Raw genomic sequence first — 22,736 nt, forward strand, 5'->3', positions numbered from 1 at the left:
ACATGATATGTCTGAGACATGCAAAGTACAAAGATGAATTTTTTCTTCCTTCTCATGTGGTCTTTAAAATCCGAAATAGTATTTATAGATGCCCCCTTCCCAATGCCTCTTCTGTTCAAAACATTTCTGACCTTTGCAAATGCAAGGCGTGGAACTCGGAATGTGACTTTAAAAATCAATTAGTAAAGACTACAATGATATTTACCCATGTAGTTAAAAAGAAAAGATCCTGAAAAAACTTTTTAAAGCAACCAGATAAACAACCTAATAAATAATGAAGGTCATATTGACTGTAGAATAGACGTCCTTTCTAACTCTCCTAAGTAATCATTGCAGTCTAGCTGTTGTCTGATAAGAGAGTTAATTATCCCATATTTCATTTTTTTAACTAATTAATTTTTGGCCGCGTTTGGTCTTCGTTGCTGTGCGCGGGCTTCCTCTAGTTGCGGTGAGCGGGGGCTACTCTTTGTTGTGGTGCGCGGGCCTCTCATTGCGGTGGCTTCTCTTGTTGCAGATCACAGGCTCTAGGCACGCGGGCTTCAGTAGTTGTGGCACGTCGGCTCAGTAGTTGTGCAGACTCTAGAGCGCAGGCTCAGTAGTTGTGGCGCATGGGCTTAGTTGCTCCGTGGCATGTGGGATCTTCCTGGACCAGGGCTTGAACCTGAGTCCCCTGCACTGACAGGCGGATTCTTAACCACTGCGCCACCATATTTCATTTTTAAAAGCAACCTAAGATCTCAATTAAATGCTCAAGATGGGGGAAAAAAGTGGGTTTTTTTTCTTGTTGTTTTCATCCATTTTCTTTGTAACATGAACGTGACAATTCGATGAGAGAAAAGTACCCCCCTTCCTAGTTCCCCGTGAAGTGCATGCCCACTGCTGGGGGCTCCTCTGAGTTCTAACTCTTGCTGTAGCCTCACACGGTTGGAGAAGACGGCTAATTAATTTCATTAATTAATTCATTCATTCATTCATTAGCTGTCCTAAATTTTCACAATGAGGTTACTGTCTGCCAAGGCAGTGTCTTCAAGACCGGGTCCTTGCTTCTCACACATACAGTGATTGGCCCTTTCAAATCTTTGAGCCAGTTTCTCAAGACCCAGTAGTGGGTGTGAAATGAATTTTACACGTTGCCAACTTACCTTACACATTTTCCTTTCTGCCTAATTATTTAAAAAATAATAATAATAAAAAAAGCTATTCAAAGAAGAACAGACTTTCAGCAACTGGCTTACCTGTCTCTCAAGCTGCAGGACACAGAGCAGATTCATTACAGCCCTAAACTTAGGAAACTACAGCTCTGTTGTTCCTTGTTCTTCATACAAATTCCTCATTAATTTTCTGTTCCTCCTTTTTCTTTCTAATCCCAGTTTTCTTTGCCTCCTCACCATGTCCTGTCATGAATGTGTTCAGTCTAAGTATTGCAAAAATATTGCCGGAAAATTTGGAGTAACTGCCACGGTTACTCCCAATTTCTTTACTAGGGTCATTCCAACACTTAGAGGATGACTGTGGCAGTTTCAGTTAACGGGGTGAGGGAGATTCAATATTTAATATTTCAGTTTTCAGGTGCACTTTTTTGGGAAATCTGAATAAGATTTGAGAGCTGGAAAGATCAGTATTAAGCCCACTCAGGCAATTGCAATATCCAAAGATTGTCTGACTAGAAGTTTTTCATGGTTTCTTTTTTTCCTGTTTCTATGGGAAAGAAAACTCCCTGGGAGACATTGAATTTAAAAGAAATGTTTAATATATAGGTACTTCAAAAGTTGTATTAAAATTCATATTGTTAAATAATACAAAAACACTCTGGCCAAGCATTTCTTAATACAGTTTCTAAACAATAACTTCGTTACACACAATTCAGCTGACTGTATCCCACTCTTAATTCTCATGCTAATGAGAAGTTAAAGCAGACTTACTTGAAAATCCACAGACATCTATAGTTTCACAACCAAATCTGTTAACAAAATATAACACTAAGATAACTATAGATGGTGTAACTGGTTGTAATAAACTGAATGTTTATGTTTTGGAAAACAAGTCAGTTTTTGTCAAGGTTATATTTTTGGCAAGGACTATGTCATTTATAGAATAACAAACTCTTAGGAAAAAATTGAAAATTATTCATGGCCAAGCCTTACACAGAATACATCATTCAAGAATGTAAACCAATCCTACCTTCATTCCAGCCTGAAAAGTGAGTGAAGTCAGTTCATTCTATGTCCTAGAAGTCACTAGCTACATTGGCTCCCAGGATATCAGTGTGTCTGACAGGTTCCTGCTAAATTTGAAGTTGTTATGAGATGCAAAGCCCTAACAGGAAGATGTGAATCAGCATACAGACCAGAATGAGACTGAAAGCTCTGTGAAGACACCTGCCCACTGATCAAAGACCAAGACACTCAGTCAGCATGCCGGATGGCCTGGGTGCCTGAGGGATATCATTGTAGTAATGAGTACCAATAAACCATTTTAAGGATTGTGAGAAAATCGAGTTTAGTAGCCAACCTGCACTGTGTGAATAACAGTCTGAAATCAAATAGTAAGCATAATTCCGTCATTAAGACCTCCACAGACAACCCGGTGGGTTTTCTTTCATCCCCGAAGGTCCGTTTTATGTTGCATAGGTGCTGCCTGAGTTTGAGATTCATCTTCTTTTATTTCCGTTTCCCATCCTCTGATGGAGGCACTAATGAGCTATAAAAATAGCCAAGGGGCAGACAAGATAAGGGCAGAGAAATCAAGGACAAGGATAATCTACAAATGAAAAAATTACTCCCATAAAAACCAAGAGTTGGTTAGTGATGCCATGAAATAATGCAATTATCTCCAAAAATTCTGTTGCTGTTGTTTTTAAGGTACTGGAGAATACAAGGAATTCCTTAAGGTCTTTGGCACAGAAAACTCTCATGTTTCAGGAAACTTTGATTTTGGCTTCTCTTACAAAGGAAAATTGTCCATAGAAGGATGAATGAGTCTATCTTGGCTATGGGATCTTGCAGTGATGAGCTTTATTTTCTGAAGGACCTAAATACTCTAAAGATTAAGATGTGAAGGAAACTGTGTACTAGGCTGGAGAAAAAAACATTGCAAAGACTTAGCTAAATGTCAACTGGAATATGGGAAACCTCTACAAGAAGAGTACAAATTCGACTGGAAAAGGGGTTTCACTTTCAAGACCATATTGTATACTTAGCCAGTGTTGGGCACTGTCATGTGTTATCTAATTTAATCCTCCAAACAATCCAATGAGGTCACTGTTGTTGCTATCTTTATGCAGATGACAAATTGAGACTGAGAAAGCCACCAACTTGCTCAGGATCACAATTAGGGAGTGTTAGAAAGAACCTTTCTGACACCAGAGCCCTTACTCCTTTCTACTTCAGAGGAATCTCTCAGATTTAAGAACAAATCAAGAGTAGCTGGGAAGGAGGTGGATGACAGGGAAAAATGAGTTTCCCTGTGTATTTTAGTTATTTGATCTAACAAAATAAGTTGGAAAATCCTTTGCACAATAAATTAGGGTTCATTAAAAATAAATTTACAGAAATTAATAACTGGATTTAAAAATAGGCTAAGGAGGACTTCTCTGGTGGCACAGTGGTTAAGAATCCACCTGTCAATGCAGGAGACACGGGTTCAATCCCTGGTGTGGGAAGATCCCACATGCCACGGAGCAACTAAGCCCATATGCCACAACTACTGAGCTTGTGCTCTAGAGCCCATGAGCCACAACTACTGAGCCCACACGCCACAACTACTGAAGACCGTGCACCTAGAGCCTATGCTCCACAACAAGAGAAGCCACCGCAATGAGAAGCCCGCACACTGCAACGAAGAGTAACCCCCGCTCGCCGCAACTAGACAAAGCCCATGTGCAGCAACGAAGACCCAACGCAGCTAAAAACAAACAAACAAACAAACAAAAAACTCCAAAAATAAAAATAGGCTAAGGACTTGTATAGATGTTTCTCCAAAAAAGACATAAAGTGGCCAACAGATATATGAAAAAATGCTCAACATCACTAATAATCAGGGAAATGCAAATCAAAACCACGATGCAGTTATCATACCTGTTAGGATGGCTATCAACAACAGCAACAACAAAAAGATAGCAAGTGAGGATATGGGAAAATTTGAATTGTTACATGGTTTTGACGGGAGGTAAAATGATGCAGCTGCTATGGAAAAGACTATGGAGGTTTTTCCAAAAATTAAAAATAGAATTATCCTATGATCCAGTAATTGCACTTCTGGGTATTTATCTAAAAGAACTGAAATCAAGATCTCAAAATATCAGCACTCCTATGTCATTGCAGCATTATTCACTATTCAAAATTATATTGTGGAAATAGTTTAGATGTCCATTGACAAATGTATGGATAAGGAAAAACATGGTATATACCTATAATGGAATACTATTTAGCCTTAAAAAAGAAGAAAATTCTGCAATATGTGACAACACAGATGAAACTGGAGGACATTATGCTAAGTTAAATAATCCAGTCACAGAAAGACAAATACTGCATGATTCCACCTATATGAGGTATCTAAAGTAGTCACATTTATAAACTCAGAGTGTGGAGTAGTGATTGCCAGGGGCTGGGGGTTGGGGGGGAAATGAGGAGTGTCTAATCAACAAATGTAAAGTTTCAGTTATGCAGGATAAATAAAGAGAGCTTACTTATTGTACAACATAGTCAACAATAATGTGTTGTACACTTAACAGACGAAATATCATATTGTGTTCTTACCACAATAAAATAAATATATGCTTGCATCCAGAAAAAAAAAACTTTCTGAAAAGTGGAAATTATATTAAGTTTTTGTCACACCTAAGGAATATTTTGGTATTTGTGTTTATTATTATTATTCTTCTCACACTGCCTTATAGAGTACCTGCACAAAGTAAGTATTATTGATTGCTGAGAAGATGGAAACTAGATAGTGTCAGTAAGAAAAGATCTTTCTTATGATCTCCTGAGGAATTAGCCGACTACTCATTTGTGTCCTGGTAGCTCTATCATGGTCAGAACTTCCACAGAATTCTGCTGACTTGCATTCTGGATAGGACACTATAGTACTACATCTTCTGTACTTCAGAAGCTCAAATTATTCTCCTAATAAAGGAGCTCAATGTGTAAATATATTAAGTAGGATACTATTCTATTTAGAGTGATTTTACATCACGACAGTTTATATTAATGAACTTGCACACATAGACCTGAACATAGAAATGAATTTCATGTTCTCACCAGTCTCAATCCCACATCCAAATTTTGATTATGTAGATAACATACTTAATTTAACTATCCACTTAATGTAATGGACAAGGCCATTTAATTTGGTATCATATAAGCCAAAGCTTAATGATTCAATCATTTTTGTTTGAACTGGATATACTGTTGTCAACAATGAGTTCCAAAATCAATAAAAATACTTCAAACATATACAGATATATGTGTATTTATAACACACATGCAAATATTCCTTTCACAATGGCCTCCCAAATTCTTTAACTCTCTCTCCTCAACAAAGAAACCAAAGCACAAAAACCTAATAGTTTTTCTCTAAATGAACTGAAATTGGATGGATATTCTGGCTTAGGATCTTTATCTGGGCAATGGTCTCAATATTGTCAATTAGAAGGAAGTGTCCCATCATAGTTTACCAGTCAAACATCTTTTTATTTATTTATTTTCAAGAGAACAAATCCACATTTTTATTTATTTACTTTTCAATAAGTTTAAATTCTTGAAGGGTACAACATCACTTGGGTTCTGTGTCCAATGGCCTTAGCAGGAAGATTACTTTGGAATTTGGCCTGAACCACACCACTGTTTCCATGAGCATGAGCTATCTTTCCCCACATTACTCTGGTGTTGTTAGGTTTTCCACCAGGAGTTACTATGTTGTTCTTTTCTTTGTACACATAGCACATCTCTTGTCTAGACAGAATTCAGTTTCATCTCGAGCATCTACACTTTCATTTTTCAGAAGAGTTGTGCACTCCCTCTTGTTCCATAGACAGAGCTTATAGCCAGAAAAAATGGCCTTGCACCACAGCCTTCCAGACATATTTGTCATTTTAGAAGTCCTGTTCCCAGCAGGCCTCCACAGGCTTTAATATGGCTAAAAGAGCTACCACTAAAACATCTTAAAGTGATGCCTAATCATCAGAAAGTAAGTTCAATACACCAGCCTCAAATCAACCTTTTGTTTTGTCTTAATCCTTCATTGGACAAACCAGAAGTATCCAATATTTAAGTGCTTTGAACATAAAAGAGAAATTTCAAACTGAAAAAAAAGACTGAAGGAGACAAGGATAATTCAAGGGACAGAAAATAAAAAAAAAATTAGTACCTCAGACTCACTTAATGACATAGTGCATACATAGAACAAGAACAGCATGTTTGTTCAGTGAAAAAGGAAAAAATTCTGAGATTAAAATGATGATTGCAGAAGTCAATATAAATCCAAAGCAAGACTGAAGATAAAAAAGAAATGCAGTGTACAAGTAGTCAAAATACTTATGTTTGAACATTTCTTGATTGATTAAATTCAAAAGATATATGACCTAGATGGGTGGGATGGGGGTGGTGGGAGGGAGGTCCAAGAGGGAGGGGATATAGGTATACATATAGCTGATTCACTTCATTGTACAGCAGAAACTAACACAACATTGTAAAGCAATTTCATTACAATTTAAAAAAACAAAAAAAAGATATGAGAAATAAAATACACACATGAATGAAATAGTCCACCTTCCAATTCTAGAAATTCTAAATAAAAAGGATAAAGAAAATGTAGATAAGGAAACTATAAAGAGATAATATAAGAGCATTTGCTAGAATTGAAAGACCCAAGCCTTCATATTTAAAGGTCTACCCAGAACAGTAACTAAATAAACATACAAACAAGTAACCAAGAGAAGATATATGATGGTGGAATTTCAGAACATCAATAATGAAAAGATTTAAAATCCTTCTGAGGAAGAAATAAAACAGTTTATTTACAAAAGAACAAAAACCAGACTACTGTAAGACTTCTCACCAACAACAATGAATGCTAAAAATCAGTGTCCTGAGGAAAGATTGTTTTAAATTGTTATGGTTTTAAAATTATAAAGTAATGTAAAAATAGAAAAAAACCTTTTTTCAACATGCTAAGATAAGCTTCTTTTGCGCAAACCATTCCTTAGTAAATTACTTCTGGTTATGAGGAAGTTAACTAAGAAACGTTTGTAATCTAAGAAACAGTGCATCTAATCCAGATAAGGAATGAAGTTTACCCCTCCACACGTACATCTATGCAGCAGTCCTGCAGAAACAAAGCCCTCCAGGGTGGAGACGGTAAACAGACGATTGTCCAAAACACAGGTAAAGAATAAATAAAATAGATAAAGTAATCGAGAATTTAGAAAAACTGGAATATATTCTGAAAATAACTGATGGAGTATGGAAAAGGAAAATCCATTTGAAGTAATACTAGAAGGATTCTTTGCGAGGTACAGGGCATTGAACCCAGAAGAAAACAAAATTTTAAAATTTCTAAATTTTAGACTCTAAAATTAATGAATGTGTACTAATGTTTACTGGTTTCTACTTTTATAATCAAATCACAGAATAGCGGTTTCTACTTTTTTTCCCATAGATTTAAAAAAAACATTATGGTAAAGAACACGAAACATTAGATCTACCCTCATAACAAAATTTTAAATACACAGTATTGTTAAGCATAAGTACATGGTTGTACAGCAGATCTCTAGAACTTACTTATCTTACATACTGAAATATTATACCAGTTAAATGGCAACTCCCCATTTCCCCTCCATGCCGCTCCTGGCAACCATCATCCTATTCTTTGTTTCTATGGGCTTGACTGTTTGAGATAATTTATACGAGTAGAATCATGCAGTATTTGTCCTTCTGTGACTGGCTTATTTCACTTAGCATAATGTCCTCCAGCTGCATATATGTTGTCATCTATGGCAGGATTTATTTCTCTTTTAAGGCTGACTGATGTATGTATAAATCACATTTTCTTTCTTCATTAATCTGTGGATGGATATTTAGATTGTTTCAATATTTTTGAAATTATGAATAATGCTGCAATGAATATGGGAGTGCATGTATCTCTTGAAGATCCTGATTTTAATTATTTTGGATGTATACTTCTGTGGGACTGCTAGATCTTATGTTAATTCAGTTTTTAAATTTTTGAGGAACTGTCGTACTGTTTTCCATAGTGGCTGCACCATTTTACATTCCCACCAACAGTGTACAAGGAACTAGTTTCTCCACATCCTTGACAACACTAATAAGTGTTGCCAAGATAACATCTTTTGGGTTTTTTTTTTTTTTTTTTTGATAATAGCCTTCCTAAGAGGTGTGATGTATTATTGTGACTTTGATTTAATTTTCCCCTGTTGATTCTTCCTTGGAGAAATGTCTGTTCAAGACCTTTGCCAATTTTTAAAAATTTGGTTATCTTTATGTTATTGAGTTATAGGAGTTCCTTATATATTTTGGATATGAATCCGTTATCAGATAGATGATGTGCAAATACTTTCTCTTATTCTATAGATTACCTTTTCACTCTTTGATGGTTTCCTTTGCTGTGAAGAAACTTTTTAGTCTGATGTAGTCCCACTTGTCTTTTGTATTTTTGCTTTTTTGCCTATGCTTTTGATGTCATATCTCAGAAATTATTTCCAAGACCAATGTCATGAAGTTTCTCCCTATGTTTTCTTCTAAAAGTTTCACAATTCCAGGCCTTATGTTTAAATCTTTTGTCCATTCTGAGTTTATTTTTGTGCATGCTGTAAGATAAGAGTCCAATTTCATTTTCTGCAAATGGATATCAATTTTTTTCCCAGCATCATTTGTTAAAGAGACTGTCCTTTCTCCATTGTGTATTTTTGGCAACCTTGTCCAAGATCAGTTGACTGTTTATCTTTGGCCTCTCTATTCTGTTCCATTGGGCTATATGTCTGCTTTTATGCCAGTACCATACTATTTTGATTATAGTTGTGATATACTATATTTTGAAATCAAGAAGCATGATATTTCCAGTTTTGTTCTTCTTGCTCAAGATTGCTTTGACTATTCAGGGTCTTTCGTGGTTTTATATGAATTTTAGAATAGTTCTTATTATTTCCGTAAAGAGCGTCACTGGTGCTTTGAGAGGGATTGCATTGAATCTGTTGATCACCTTGTATAGTATAACACCTTAACAATATTAAGTTTTCTAATCCATGAACACAGAATGTATTTCCATTTATTTGTGTCTTCTTCAATTTTTTCCATCATCGTTTTATTCATTTTTCTTGCTTAATTGATCTTAGACTTCTAGTACTATGTTGAATGCAAGTGGGAAAAGTGGGAATTCTTGCCTTATTCCTGGTCTAAGAAAAAAATTTTCAGTTTTTCACTATTGATTATGATAATAGCTGTGGGCTTTTCACATATAGTCTTTGTTGTGTTAAGACAAATTTCTTCCATTTGTGGAAAGTTTTTATCATGAAATTGTGTTGAGTTTTGTCAAAAAATTTTTCTGCATCTATGGAGATGCTAATGTCCTTTATTCGGTTAGTGTTGCTATATCACATTACTGACTTGCATAGGTTGAACCACTATTTCCTCTGAGGGATAAACTTCACTTGGCCTTGGTGTACAGTCCTTTTAATGTGCTGTTAAATTTTGTTTGCTAGTCTTTTATTGAGGATTTTTACATCTATGTTCATCAGGGATATTGGCCTATAGTTTTGTTTTCTTGCAGTGTCTTTGTCTGGCCTTGATATGAGTGATAGTGGCTTCATAAATTGAGTTTGGGAGGGTTCCTTCTTTTTCAATTTTTTAGAGGCATTTAAGAAGAATTGGCATCAATTATTGTATAAATATATGGTAGATTTTACCCTCTGAAGCCATCTGGTCCTGTATTTTTCTTTGTTGGGAGCTTTTGATTACTGATTAACCCCTTTACTCATTACTGATATGTTCAAATCTTTTATTTCTTCATGATTCAGTCCTGGTAGAAACAATTCTTATGTTTCTAGGAATTTTATTCATTTCTTCTACGTTATCCAATTCATTGGTAGATAGTTGTTCTTAATGTTGTACTCACAATTTACCTCACTTATTTTGTATATGGTTCTCCACGAAGGATAGAGTTTGGGAAAGACTGGATTACAGTTTCTCTGAGATAGTAATGAATGCATGTTACTAATGGTTTTAGACTTGTGCTATAATTAAATTCATAATGCTAATGTATAAATTATTATGCTAAAATCTAGCAAAAATCTATCGCTTTGTGTCACATAATCATCACAGTTAGTGGCATAGTGGAGTTACTATTTGCAGAAGAACAGATTGAAAAGAAAAAAATTATTTAATGTTGTATTTTAAATTTTTACAAATTAGTTTGGTGACAAGAGTGAACCTGATTTTGAATAATGCTATCCAGGGAGACAAAAGCCCAATAAAAGAAGACATAATGTAAAATTAGTTATTGAATTTGTTTGTTATAATCAATAATAGAATGTAAAAGAGGCGCATAAGAGGTGTGACCAATATGGTATGGCAGGAACACCCCAAGTTAACCTCTTCCCATGGGCACACAAAAATTACAACTTTGTACAGAGTAACTAGCTATGAAAACAACCTGAAGACTACCAGATAAGATTTTCCACTATTAAATACGTAAGGAAGGAACCACAACAAGATAGATAGGAGGGGTAAAGAGGAAGTATCTAACAAAACTCTGGGAGAGGTGATCCAAAAACAAGAAGATAATCACAATTTCAGAGGATCTCTCCAAGGAGTGAGGGGCCCAAGCCCCCACATCAGAATCCCCATCACAGGGGGCTTGTAGCAAAAAACAAAAACAAAAACAAAACACAAAAACCCCAACTAGACCCCAGAATGTCTGCCTTTGAAGGCAGTGGGGCTTACATATGGGAGAGTCAGAGGGTTGTGGGAAAAAGAGACTTCACTTTTAAAGGGAGTGTGCAAAATCTCACATGCTCCAAATTCCAGTGCAGAGACAAGACAGTAATTTGAAAGGAGCCTGGGTCAGACCTACTTGCTGATTTTGGAGAGCCTTCTGGAGAGGCAGGTGACAACTCAGACTGCTCCTGGTGATATGAACGATGATGGGACACACGTTGGGGAGCTTGTCTGCAACGAGGACATCAGTGGGGGCAAGTGTCCTGTTAGAGTCCTCTCTCTATCCTATTAGTATATGGGACTTACCAGCCCATCATCAGGCCAGCACCAACTCTGAAGCCCTTCAGGCCCTAAAGCCAGAGGCCCCACCCACCAGCAAGCCAGCACCAGTCCTGCCCCTGTCCCAAGACCCATAGCCAGCTGCCTGTGGGCCCAATCCTGCCCAACAGTGGGGCATCACCAGACTTGGCGCATACCCCCAGCCCGTGGAGCCCATGGAGGAGATGGCCCAAGACATCAGCAGACTGGTCACAGCCTTGGGATCCCTTGGGCCATGCAGCTACATGAGGCATGGCCTGGCAGCCAGCTGGACTGGGGGCCAGCACAACATACCAGCACACTCGCAATAATTGGCCCCATCACAACAGAAGGGTGCACACAGCCCACACAGAGGACACCTCCAGAGTATATACATCTGGTGAACAGAGGGGAGTGAGCTGTTGGGTCTCATAGGATATCTACCTCATAAGGTCACTTCTCAAAGATCAGGAAACATAACTAATCTACCTAATACATAAGAATAAACACAAAGAATTAGGCAAAGTGAGGAGAGAGAAATCGGTTCCAAATGAAGAAACAAGACAAAACCTCAGAAAAAGAACTAAATGAAGTGGAGATAAGCAATTTACTCAATAAAGAGTCTAAGGTAAGGATTATAAAGAGACTCAACAAACCTAGGAGAAGAATGAATGAACACAGGGAGAATTTTAACAAAGAGTTAGAAAATATAAAGAAGAAACAAACGGAGCTGAAGAAAACAATAACTAATATTTAAATACACTAGAAGGAATCAATAGTAGATTAGATGATACAGAGGAATAGATCAGCAAATCGGAAGGCACAGTGGGGGGAAATCATTGAAGTGGAGCAGAAAAAAGAAAAAAAAAAAGAATTTGTAAAAAATGAGGATAGTTTAAGCAACCTCTGGGACAACATTAGCATACTAACATTTGCACTATATAGGGGTCCCAGAAGGAGAAGAGAGAGAGAAAGTCACAAAGAACTTATTTGAAGAAATAATATCTGAAACCTTTCCTTACCTGAGAAAGAAAACAGACATACAGTCATAGAAATCACTGAGTGTGCCACAAAGAGGAACTCAAAGAGGTTCACACCAGGACATATGATAATTAAAACAGCAAATACTAAAGTTAAACAATCTTAAAAACAGTAAGAGAAAAGCAACAAATTAAATACAAGGGAAAACCCATAACACTGTCAGCAGACTTTCCAACAGAAACTTTGCCTTCCAGATGGGAGTGGCAGGACATATTTAAAGCGATTAAAAAAAACTACAACCAAAATTACTCTACCTGGCAATGCTTTCATTCAGATTTGATGGAGAGATAAAGAGTTTTAGAGATAAGCAAAACCTAAAAATAGAGTTCAGCACCACTAAACCAGCTTTGCAAGAAATGTTATAGAGTCCTCTAACTGGAAAAAAGCACAACTAGAAATATGAAAATTATGAAAGGAAAAATCTCTTTGTTAAAGGCAAACATACAGTAAAGGCAATAGATAAACCACATATAAAATTAATAAGAAAGGTAAGAGACAATAGTAAAATCATCTATATCAACAAGTAGTTATGAGATATAAAAAACAAAAAAAATATAAAACATGATGTCAAAAACATTAAACATGGGGAGGGAGTAAGATGTCAGGGTTGTTAGAATGTGATAAAATTTAAGAGATTTTCAAATTAAAATAATCATGTATGTGTATATGTTGTTTTATATGAACCTCATGTAATGTCAAACCAAAAACCTATAAAAGATACACATGCCCCAAAGGGAAAGGAATACAAATATAACACTAAATATAGTCATCAACTCACAGGAAGAGAGCAAAAGAAGGGAGGAACAAAAAAGAACTACAGAAAAAAAAAAACCCAAAAAACAAAAAACAGAAAAAGCTACCAAAATGGCAAAGGGAACCCTCTTGCACTGTTGGTGGGAATGTAAATTGATACAGCAAATGAATATTTGCTTCATTAATATCAGAAGTATATCTCACTGTTCTGTTTCCTTTGCTTTTCCCATAGCTTTTTTTAAAAGGCCAAACTATAAATTAATACATTTTAGACATTTAAAATCACAATTAAACTCAAAATGTGCAGTATCAGCAATGCATATAACCCCAGTGCAGGCAGGACAGTATGTACAGCTATGACTAAATTCATGTACACACACAATGCCAGGTGCATGGCTGACAGCGGTTACCATACTCTATGGATTGGAAAATGCATCTCAATTTCAGAGATGTTGAAGTATGAAAAAAATCTTAAAATAAATAAAATTAAGTTATAGAGATAATAATGTGATAGCTGCGATAGTCCTATTCAGAACAGGGGAAAAAAGTTCTATATGGAAAACAGAGGATAGACCAAATGTTAATTGAAACATTATCTCTAAGCATGATTTACCTGCTTATTTATGTTTATTGTATCTTTTTCTGAAGGCTATAAATTATCATTTGTAGTCCTCAAAAAGCATTGAGGAGAAGGAAAAATATTTTTCCCTCTACACTTCTAGGTTCTTGGCTGATACCGCTCTGTAATAAAAAGACAGAATAACAAGAGAAAAAAAAAAACAACAGAAGTTTAATAACATGTATACCTCCCGTATACATGGGTGATACGCAGGAAAACTAAATAACTCCCTGAAATGGCCCAAGCTACCACCTTAAATATGATCTCCAGCTAAAGACCAAAGAAGACGCTGTGAGGGAGGAGTCCAGTTAGAGGAGAGGACCAAGAAAAGCACAGTAAACAAGGCAAAGGCTGTTATGCAGATTTAAGTCCTTGCCTTCTCCACTGATAAGAGTGTCTAGAGATTTAGTCATCCTCCTCTTCCGGGTACAGAGAGGGGGACACCCTACAGATGGAGACGCCCTTATAAATGTAAACACCTCACGAAAGGGCAATGTCTACTCAGTTTTCAGAGCATTCCCTCTGTCTGCCACGTGTTAAAAATAATCAGCCTAAAATAATCCTTTTGCCCAGGAGGCATATTTTGGGATGGCATTTTCTGCTTCCCTTCAACACTGAACACATTTCATATGTTTCAAATTAATGTAAAGAAGATTAGGAAATTATTATAGAAAGAAGCAGCAATTAAGGGGATACAACTTTGAAAGAGAAAGAAAAGAAAGGAAGAAAGGAAGGAAGGAAGGAAGGAAGGAAGGAAGGAAGGAAGGAAGGAAGGAAGGAAGGGGAATTGAGGAGCCAGGAGAAGCTTGAGCACTGTTCAAGACCTCTAGAAATAGTAAATAACACTAAGGTGTAGGTACGTTATCATCTCTATTTTCCAAGTGAGAAACTGAGCTGATGAGGGCTGTGCAGATTGCCCAGAGAGTTATGACCTGGAAGGTACAGAGCTGAGGTGTGGGTTCAGGCAGCCTGAGTCCAGAGTTCACCCTCTTGGACCTTGTGTTAAACTGCCTTTTACGGGGGGGAGGAGAGAGGAGGGGGGCAGTTGTGCCTTGATTTCTAACAAAAGGGTCTTGTGAAAATTCTATCTACAGTTATCCAAATGATAACAGGTTACTCCTATACTGTTTTTCACCAATAATCATTGTTCTGATGTGAGTCGTAAAAAGAAATATCAGTAGTTACCAAAATAATTCAAATTTGGCCTCGCTGGTCTGTTCTTTCGCTTTTCTCCATAACATTTTATTTTAATGTCAAATCATAATTAGGCATTATGATTATGTGATTATGATTAGTGCCAAATCGTAATTACAATGTTTATAATTATTAAAACTATGGTTTTAATTTTTAAAAGACTGGGCAACTAGGCAGATATTAACATCTTGATTTCCTTTCTCTAAAAAAGAATTACAGGGAGTTTTTGCCATTTTTGTTCTGTAACAAATCTTAAAAATTTTGTTCATTCATTCATTTATTTATTCAACCAATATTTATGGAAATTGATGCAATCGGGGGGGTTGCCCCCCAAATGTCACTTTGGCATATTGATTATTCTGAAGTAAAGGTACTTGAGAAACAGCCAATGCAAGAAAGACACTCTGACCCTCCTCTCTGCCCTTCTCAAAGCAAAAATAAATCTCCCATGTGAAAGGCACCCTCTCTGATCAGGAAGTAGAGACACATCCTTATTGCCAGAAACAGGGAATTCAGGAACCAGAGGCTATGTAAACAAGCTCTGCTTAGTTTCCCCACTAATTAGTACCCAAACCTAAGTTTCTTTGTCTTGTCGGTTCTTCACAAATGTATTGCCTCTTTGTCTAAAAGGAATAAAAGCTGCCTGCTTTAGTCATTTCTTTGAGTCTAATATTTCTATAAACTCCCATATATGTGAAATTAAAATTTGATTTTCTCCTGTTAATCTATCTCATGTCAATTTAATTATTAGACCAGCCAGAAGAACTTAGAAGGGTAGAGGAAAGTTTTCCCTCCACTGCAAAACTCTACCGTGTGCCAGACATTTTGCCAAGTGACGAGCAAAAGCAGGAAAAAACACACCAGGATTCTTGCCCTTGTAGAGCTTACAATCTCATCTAGGAGTAAAGACAGACTTAAAACCCCACAAGTGATACAGAGTAAAGGGACAAAGTAGGTGATTAGATAGTTAATCCCACTAGGGGATTGTTAGTAGAGAAAAAGTATGGGAAGACTCCTGTAAGTTGATGATTACTCAAGAAGGCAGGTTTTCTTAACCACAAAGCCAAGCAGGCTTGCTTAGAAACAAAACCATGCAACAGAAACATGAGACATGCCCCAAAATGATATAATAATAGTGGCTTGAGACCCACATCCTGCCCAGTGAGCTCAGTAAGTTAACAATTCCTAGGGCATGCTCCTCTGCACACACTAAAAACAAAAATGTAATGAAAAGGTGACATCACACTGAAATTCAAGATGATTAACCATTTTTAGTATATGTTAATGCCTTTTTGCTCATTTCCATTGCACCACGACAGTCCTGGCTTGACCATGTAGGGACAAGAAAACTCCCCCACCTGACGTGGAGAAGCTGATGATGGAAGCTTGATGTCTACCCAAGAATGAGGAAGAAGTGTCCCCTCCCAACTTTTCCTTGATTATAAAAAGTGTAGCCCACTAAGTTCTCAGGGTGAGGCACCTTCTCACTCCCCTGCCTGTAAGCCTCCTAAGTGTCCTATTCTAATAAATCACTTTTTATCTATCACTTGCCTCTCACTGAATTCTTTCTTCACTGAGACATAAAGAACAGGAGCTCCTCGGAGCCCCCTGAGACATGTTTTAGCAGTTTCAGCTGGCGACCCAGATGGGATGTGGTAAATAAGAAGGTCGGGGGCCAGGTCCTAATAGGGCCATGGGACTCCACAAGCCAGGAGCACTGGAGAGGACACTCAGTCAATGACTGCCCATTTTAGACAGGCTGATCAACCCCAAATGCTTTGGGGCTCTGATTGGGTACCTAGGTACAGACCAGAGGAACGATGGTATGGATATCTAAAGACAGGGAACCAGAGGGACGGTGGCAATCAACATGGGTTGCCATAGAAAGGTGGTGTGGATGTTTAGAGATGTGGAAGGGATCTTACTGCTGGTGCAGGAGACAAGGGAAACGGTATGTGGAAAGGAAGAAATTTTACTGTCTGGGTTGCTTCTGACAGGATTTAGCAAACTATACTCTCCTTCTTAATTCTAAGACTTTTCTCCTACATTCTACGTCTATCCCTGTTTAAACTCAAGCCTGTAAACTTAACTATTAAGGTGTGTTAATAAATACAGACATGTCTTTTTTTTTTTTTACTTCAAATATTTTTTTTTAACATCTTTATTGGAGCATAATTGCTTTACAATGGTGTGTTAGTTTCTGCTTTATAACACAGACATGTCTTTAGAGTCTTCAACATTAAGTATAATACTTTATTGTACCTGGCTTTACTAAAAGTCAATAAGTTTATATTTGTTGTAAATTGTCAGAAAGAAAATTCACCCCTATTGTCAAGACTTTTGCCATCCTGACATCCTTGTAGTATGGTTACAGTCTGCTCCTAAATGAGAGAAAATAAAATGTGTAAACAATAGCATAAATTAAACAGTCAGGGCTATGAGAAATCTAAGATGGTCACTTGACTCTTCCCAGCTTCCTGGCAAACCTCATTTTTTATTTAATGGGTTAAAGCCTTTCTTGGCTACAAGACTGATGCCCTCATAGTGAAAAAAGAAAGGTTAAAAATATGTTTTTCACTTGGAGTATACTTTCTACAATTTTTAGCAATCAAGGCAACCACTTTATTGGACAAATTATACAAGCCTGTGTGATCAATTAACCTGACATTTTTTAAACAAATTAATCTTAATTTGGCTATGTTTGGTAAGAACAAGGGTAATTTTAGAGAAAAAGAAATTATGTTTTAATAGATGATATTAAATTTTAGTTTTGCTAATTGAGGTCAGTACCTACTGTCTAAAACTTACTTTTCAAATAGCTCTTTCTTGCTATGTTATATTATTGTAAAGCTTAACTGAGTTATTAAGAAGATATTCTAAACTTGTTTCTGATGCTGGTCACTGTAATCTATCTTTGGATGAAGGTTAGATGCCCATAATCTATAACCAGGGGACTATACATACTAGACAAAAATTGTTTAAAGGACTATGTCCAACCTAGATAAAACCAGCCTCTTATCAGATATTCTTAAGTACATAATGCCCAAGAAAACTGAAGGGAATGAACTTCCAAGACTTAAGGTACTTTCCCCCTAATTCCTAGAAGTGCCCAACGGAGGACTTCCTGAGCCCTGATGTCAGTCTTCCTCTCCCTCCAACCCTTACAAATGCTGACCCTTTATTTCCAATTTGCAGTCAGACCAGTTCTTGCTCATTGTCAACACCACTGGGGACACCTTCTGTACCATTCCTTTGTGGCAATTTCTCAGGTGTTAACACCTCATTGGGAGACTGCTTTGGACGGGATAACATCTATAGTTGTAACTACAAATCTTAATTAAATTGCATGGTGGATTTTGAGAAAGGGAATGAAACTTTTTAGTAGAAAACTATTGCTCTGATGGAAGCTGCCGTATCCATGGAAAAGGCTGTTCCAGCAACGGCTCTCTCACAGGTGGGAGCCCTTGCTCAGCCGAGGTTACTATCCCAGGGGAAAACACACCCAGGGATGAGGAGAGACCTCCATATCCAGGAGCTCCTTTGTACCCTGAGTTACCCAAGGGGCCCATTTTCAGCCTAACTAGCACCCACAGCAGCCTAAGTTACCAACCAACTGCCCCTACGGTTCTGCCTCTGAGAGAAATTTCTGATAGAAATCAAGGACAATAAGAGTTCATGTGCTTTTTTCAATGTCTGATCTAAGTCTGGCAGAGGATAAATTGGGAAGTTTTTCTGAGGATTCTGAACTTTTTACAAAGGAGTTTACCTGGTTGATGAGATCTTTTGATCTCACCTGTGGGATTTACAGATCTTATCTCACTGCTGCATCTCTGAGAAAGAACAGCATATAATACCGGCAGCCAGAGTCCAAGCTGACCAAGTGGCAGCCTGAGACCAGCAGGGCCATGCAGTTGAGCGGGTGGGGAACAATCCTGTCCCAGAGTCAGATCCACAAAGAAATTGCCAGATAAATTTTATTGATAAGCATAGATGGGTCCATATGATTAACTGTTTAATAGAGGGTATGAAAAAATTTACAATAAAACCGGTCAATTATGAAAAAGTGAAAGAAGTCCAACAGGGACCAGATGAAAATCCAGCCGTTTTCAAGGGAGATTAGAGGAAGCTTTTAAAAAGTATGCGAATGTGGAGCCCTCGTCCCCCGAGGGACAGGCCCTTTTGGCTATGGATGTCACTGCCCAATCTGCCCCAGACATCAGGCACAAAATTCAGAAAGCAGCTGCTGTTCCTCAGACCCCTATGAACGCTTTGCTCCAATTGGCTTATTCAGTTTTCAATATCAGGGATATAGCTGAAAAGGCTGAACACACCCAGAGAAATATACAAAAGGCCCAAATGATGGCAGTGGCTTTGTCCACTCAGAGACCACCAAATAGGAGACTGGACTTTCCAGGCCAATTTGGCTGTGGTAGACCACAAGGCCCATGGGTACACAGAAAAAACCAGTATACCCTGTGTGGACAAAAGGGGCACTGGAGGAAAGATTGTGATCGATGTGCCCTTTGCAAACAGCCAGGACATTGGCAGAGGGAATTCCCCAGATGCCAGAGAGTGACGGAGGCCCCTCGGCCTTTGATGGTTTTGCAATCAGAAGACTGAGGGGACCCAAGGCCAAAAGTGGCTCTGCCTAGAGATGCCATTTACATAACTAGTGTCAAGTCCCAGGTGGTCATTGATGCGGTGGGCCATTTGAAAGAATTTTTCATAGACACTGGGGCAACCCTTTTGGTCTTAACCCAAAGGATTGAAAGTCTTAACAATCATAAAAAAATATGTAATGGGAGAGTCAGGAAAGAGACAGGGGCACACTTTCCTGTAACTCCTTTTGTGCAACAGCAAAAGTTGATGATTTTTACATTCCTTTCTGTTTGTGCCTGACTGTCCTATATCTTTAATGGAAGGGACTTACTAACTAAATTGTCCCTCTGTTTCTCGAGGGACAAGGAAGCCACCCTTATTACCAAAAGATATTAACAGAAAATAAAGAACAGATTAAATCTATAACTGAGATAAAAGACTTGAGAGACCCCAAAGTATGAAACATTGAGGTTCTGGACCTAGTCAAACACAAACAGATTGAGACCTTAATTGACCCTCTTCCAGATTTGGAAACTGTTTTAAAAAAATGGTTTGGATCTCCAAAATCATATTTATAATCTCTTTTAGTGACTTTTCTAATGCTTATTACTGTATTTCTTTTAATTTACATCTTTCATAAACTCATCCTCCAATGCTTAACATCAAAGAGGGCTAAAAGATATTAAGCAAAGTGACATTGGTTTACAGTTCTCCCAACAGAGAAGGGACAGTCAGCCAGGTGTTTTACTCCTTCCCCAGGCAGGCCTACGGCCCTTCTCAGTAGGAAGCAGTTAACAATCGGTTGTCACCCTTTACCCCCCTTTTAAGCATAAAAGGGTAAACACCTGCAGGGGGGATGATAGGGACAGAGTAAATGGACAAAGTAGGTGATTAAATAGTTAAATCCCACTAGGGGATTGTAAGTAAAGAAAAAAGTAAGGAAGACTCCTGTAAGTTAATAATCACTCAAGAAAGCAGGTTTGCTTAACCACAAAGCCAAGCAAGCTTGCTTAGCAACAAAACCGTGCAATGTGTTTGAGACAGGGAGTATATGGGAACTCTTGTACTTTCTGTTGAATTTTTCTATGAACTTAAAACTATTCTAAAAAATAAAGTCTACTTAAAATGAAAAAAAAACAAAAAAGGAAAAATTAAAAAGCCATGCAACAGAAACATGAGACCTGCCCCTAAAACAATAAAACAATGGTGGAATGAGACCCACATCCTGCCCAGTGAGCTCAGTAAGTTAATGATTCCTAGACACGCTCCTCTGTGTACCCTAAAAAACAAAAGTATAAGGAAAAGGTGACATTATACTGAAATCTGAGATGATTTACCATTTTTAGTATATATCATTGCATTTTTGATCATTTCCATAGCACCATGACAGTTCCAGTTTTACCATATATAAGAGCCTGTCCCCAGGCCTCTGTGGGTGAGGAGCTCTGTCCACCTGAAGAGGTCTTTTTACCATACCACAAGAAAACTCCCCCACCTGACATGGAGGAGGAGGTGATAATAGAAGCTTGACATCTACTCAAGAACAAGGAAGAAGGTGGTCTTATCTCCCTCCCCACTTTTCCTTTGACTAGAAAACTGTAGCCCACTAAGTTCTCAGGGTGCAACACCCTCTCACCTGCCCACTTGTAAGCCTCGTAAGTGTCCTATTCTAATAAATCACTTCTTATCTATCACTTTGCTTCTCACTGAATTCTTTCTGTGCTGAGACATAAAGGACCAGAGCTCTTCAGAGCCCCACGAGATGTATTTTAGCAGTTTCACAAGTACTAGGTACTCATGAAGAAAATGATTTTAAACATTCACCTTAGCAGAGACTTGGACTCACAGAAATTATCCTTAAAAAAACTAGAAGAAATAAAGTTTCTCAACAAAGCATTAAACAGATGGCTGTTACAAGTGCCATATCTTAGTTTTGATCTTATGGCAATTGCAGAGATGTTGAATAACATCTGCAAGTGATTTCAAAGTAATAAAAACTGTTCTTGTTTAAAGATCTTCCATAAATAACTACACTGCCTTCTCACATTGGCGGTGCAAAAAACTCTCTGTAGGATTACATTATTTTGTTATTGAATTTTATAAAGGGATAAGATCTCTGAAAAAGGAATTTATTAATTAGAGCCAAATCACTTTTGTAATACCTGTCACTAGTACTCTTAAGAGTCTAACCAATTGAATCTTAAGAATCTGATTCTTTAATGAAGGAGACTCAGAGGAATTTTTCTGTTTCGCTCCTGGGAGAGGGGAAGGAGACCAGAAAAGGTGGCAAAGATACATAGCTGAATGTAGAGGAAGTATTTTAGAATGAAGGATCCTTCACTGAGGGGAAAAAATGCACAAGAGCTGCGAGAGCTGTGAGTTTCGGTTTTATTTGGGGACTTAGTGAGGTCTGTAGTCCTGAGACAGACTCTCAGAAAGCTTTGAGAAACTGCTCCGAATAGGTAAGGGGAGAGGCCAGTAAACGTGTGATTTTGGTGAAGAGATATGCACAGTCAAGCACACATCTGAGTAGGATACTGCTAGTCACTAGGAACAGATAACACAGTCAATTATTTTAGTTCATTTCTAAGTATGGGAAGATGCCAGAACCTGGTTCATAAAATTTTCTTATGTAAATATCTAACTATCTCAGAGGCTGTTCTGCCACTTTTCCCAGGACTCAGTGTGCCTCATCGCGATCCCTGCCCCAAATTCTTTCCAGGGTATATTGTAGGTCAGCGACTACAGTGGATAGTGACTCAATCCTTGTAGAACCAGACGACGAGTGACATTCTTTAATTGGCAAAGGAGAGCAGAATTTGCCAGCCCACAATAGGCTGATTAATTTTTTAAGAAGCAGACATATGAAAATTGAGTAGAAATTACCCTTTTGTAAGGACATTTACATATACAAGAGAAATCTCCACTTGTAAAGATGTCTTCCTCTCTGTATCAGGAAGAGGGGGTTGACTCTAAATCTCTAGAAATTCTTATCAACGGAGATGGCAACTATTTAAAATTACTCAACAACTTTACCCTTTTTTACTTTGCTTTTACTGGTAATCTCTCATAACTGACTCTCCCCTGACTTCCCAACATTTTCTTTTGTCTTTAATTGGAAATGATATTTAAGGTGATTGCTTGGTCCATTTTGGGAAGTTACTCAGTTTTCCTGGGTATCTCCCTTGTATACCAGAATGTATACATGTTATTAAACTTCTGTCTTTTTTCCCCTGTTAATCTGTCTTTTTATTACAGAGGAACCTCAGCCAAGAACCTAGAAG

At 37.6% G+C, this 22,736-nt stretch overlaps 1 protein-coding gene and 1 pseudogene across 2 annotated transcripts in view; both read right to left on the reverse strand.

Annotated features, from left to right (window-relative positions):
- Window positions 1–22,736, reverse strand: part of LOC309628501 (tripartite motif-containing protein 75-like) — a gene marked incomplete at its 5' end in the record, with an annotated part of 418,183 nt that overhangs the window by 19,486 nt on the left and 375,961 nt on the right. The window lies entirely within an intron of this gene.
- On the reverse strand, window positions 5,684–12,521 carry LOC309628598 (large ribosomal subunit protein eL33 pseudogene; annotated as a pseudogene). Its single transcript has one exon. The product of its transcript is annotated as a large ribosomal subunit protein eL33 pseudogene (transcript).

The sequence above is a fragment of the Balaenoptera borealis genome (assembly GCF_965194805.1).
Source record: "Balaenoptera borealis genome assembly, chromosome: 4".
Classification (NCBI taxonomy): domain Eukaryota; kingdom Metazoa; phylum Chordata; class Mammalia; order Artiodactyla; family Balaenopteridae; genus Balaenoptera; species Balaenoptera borealis.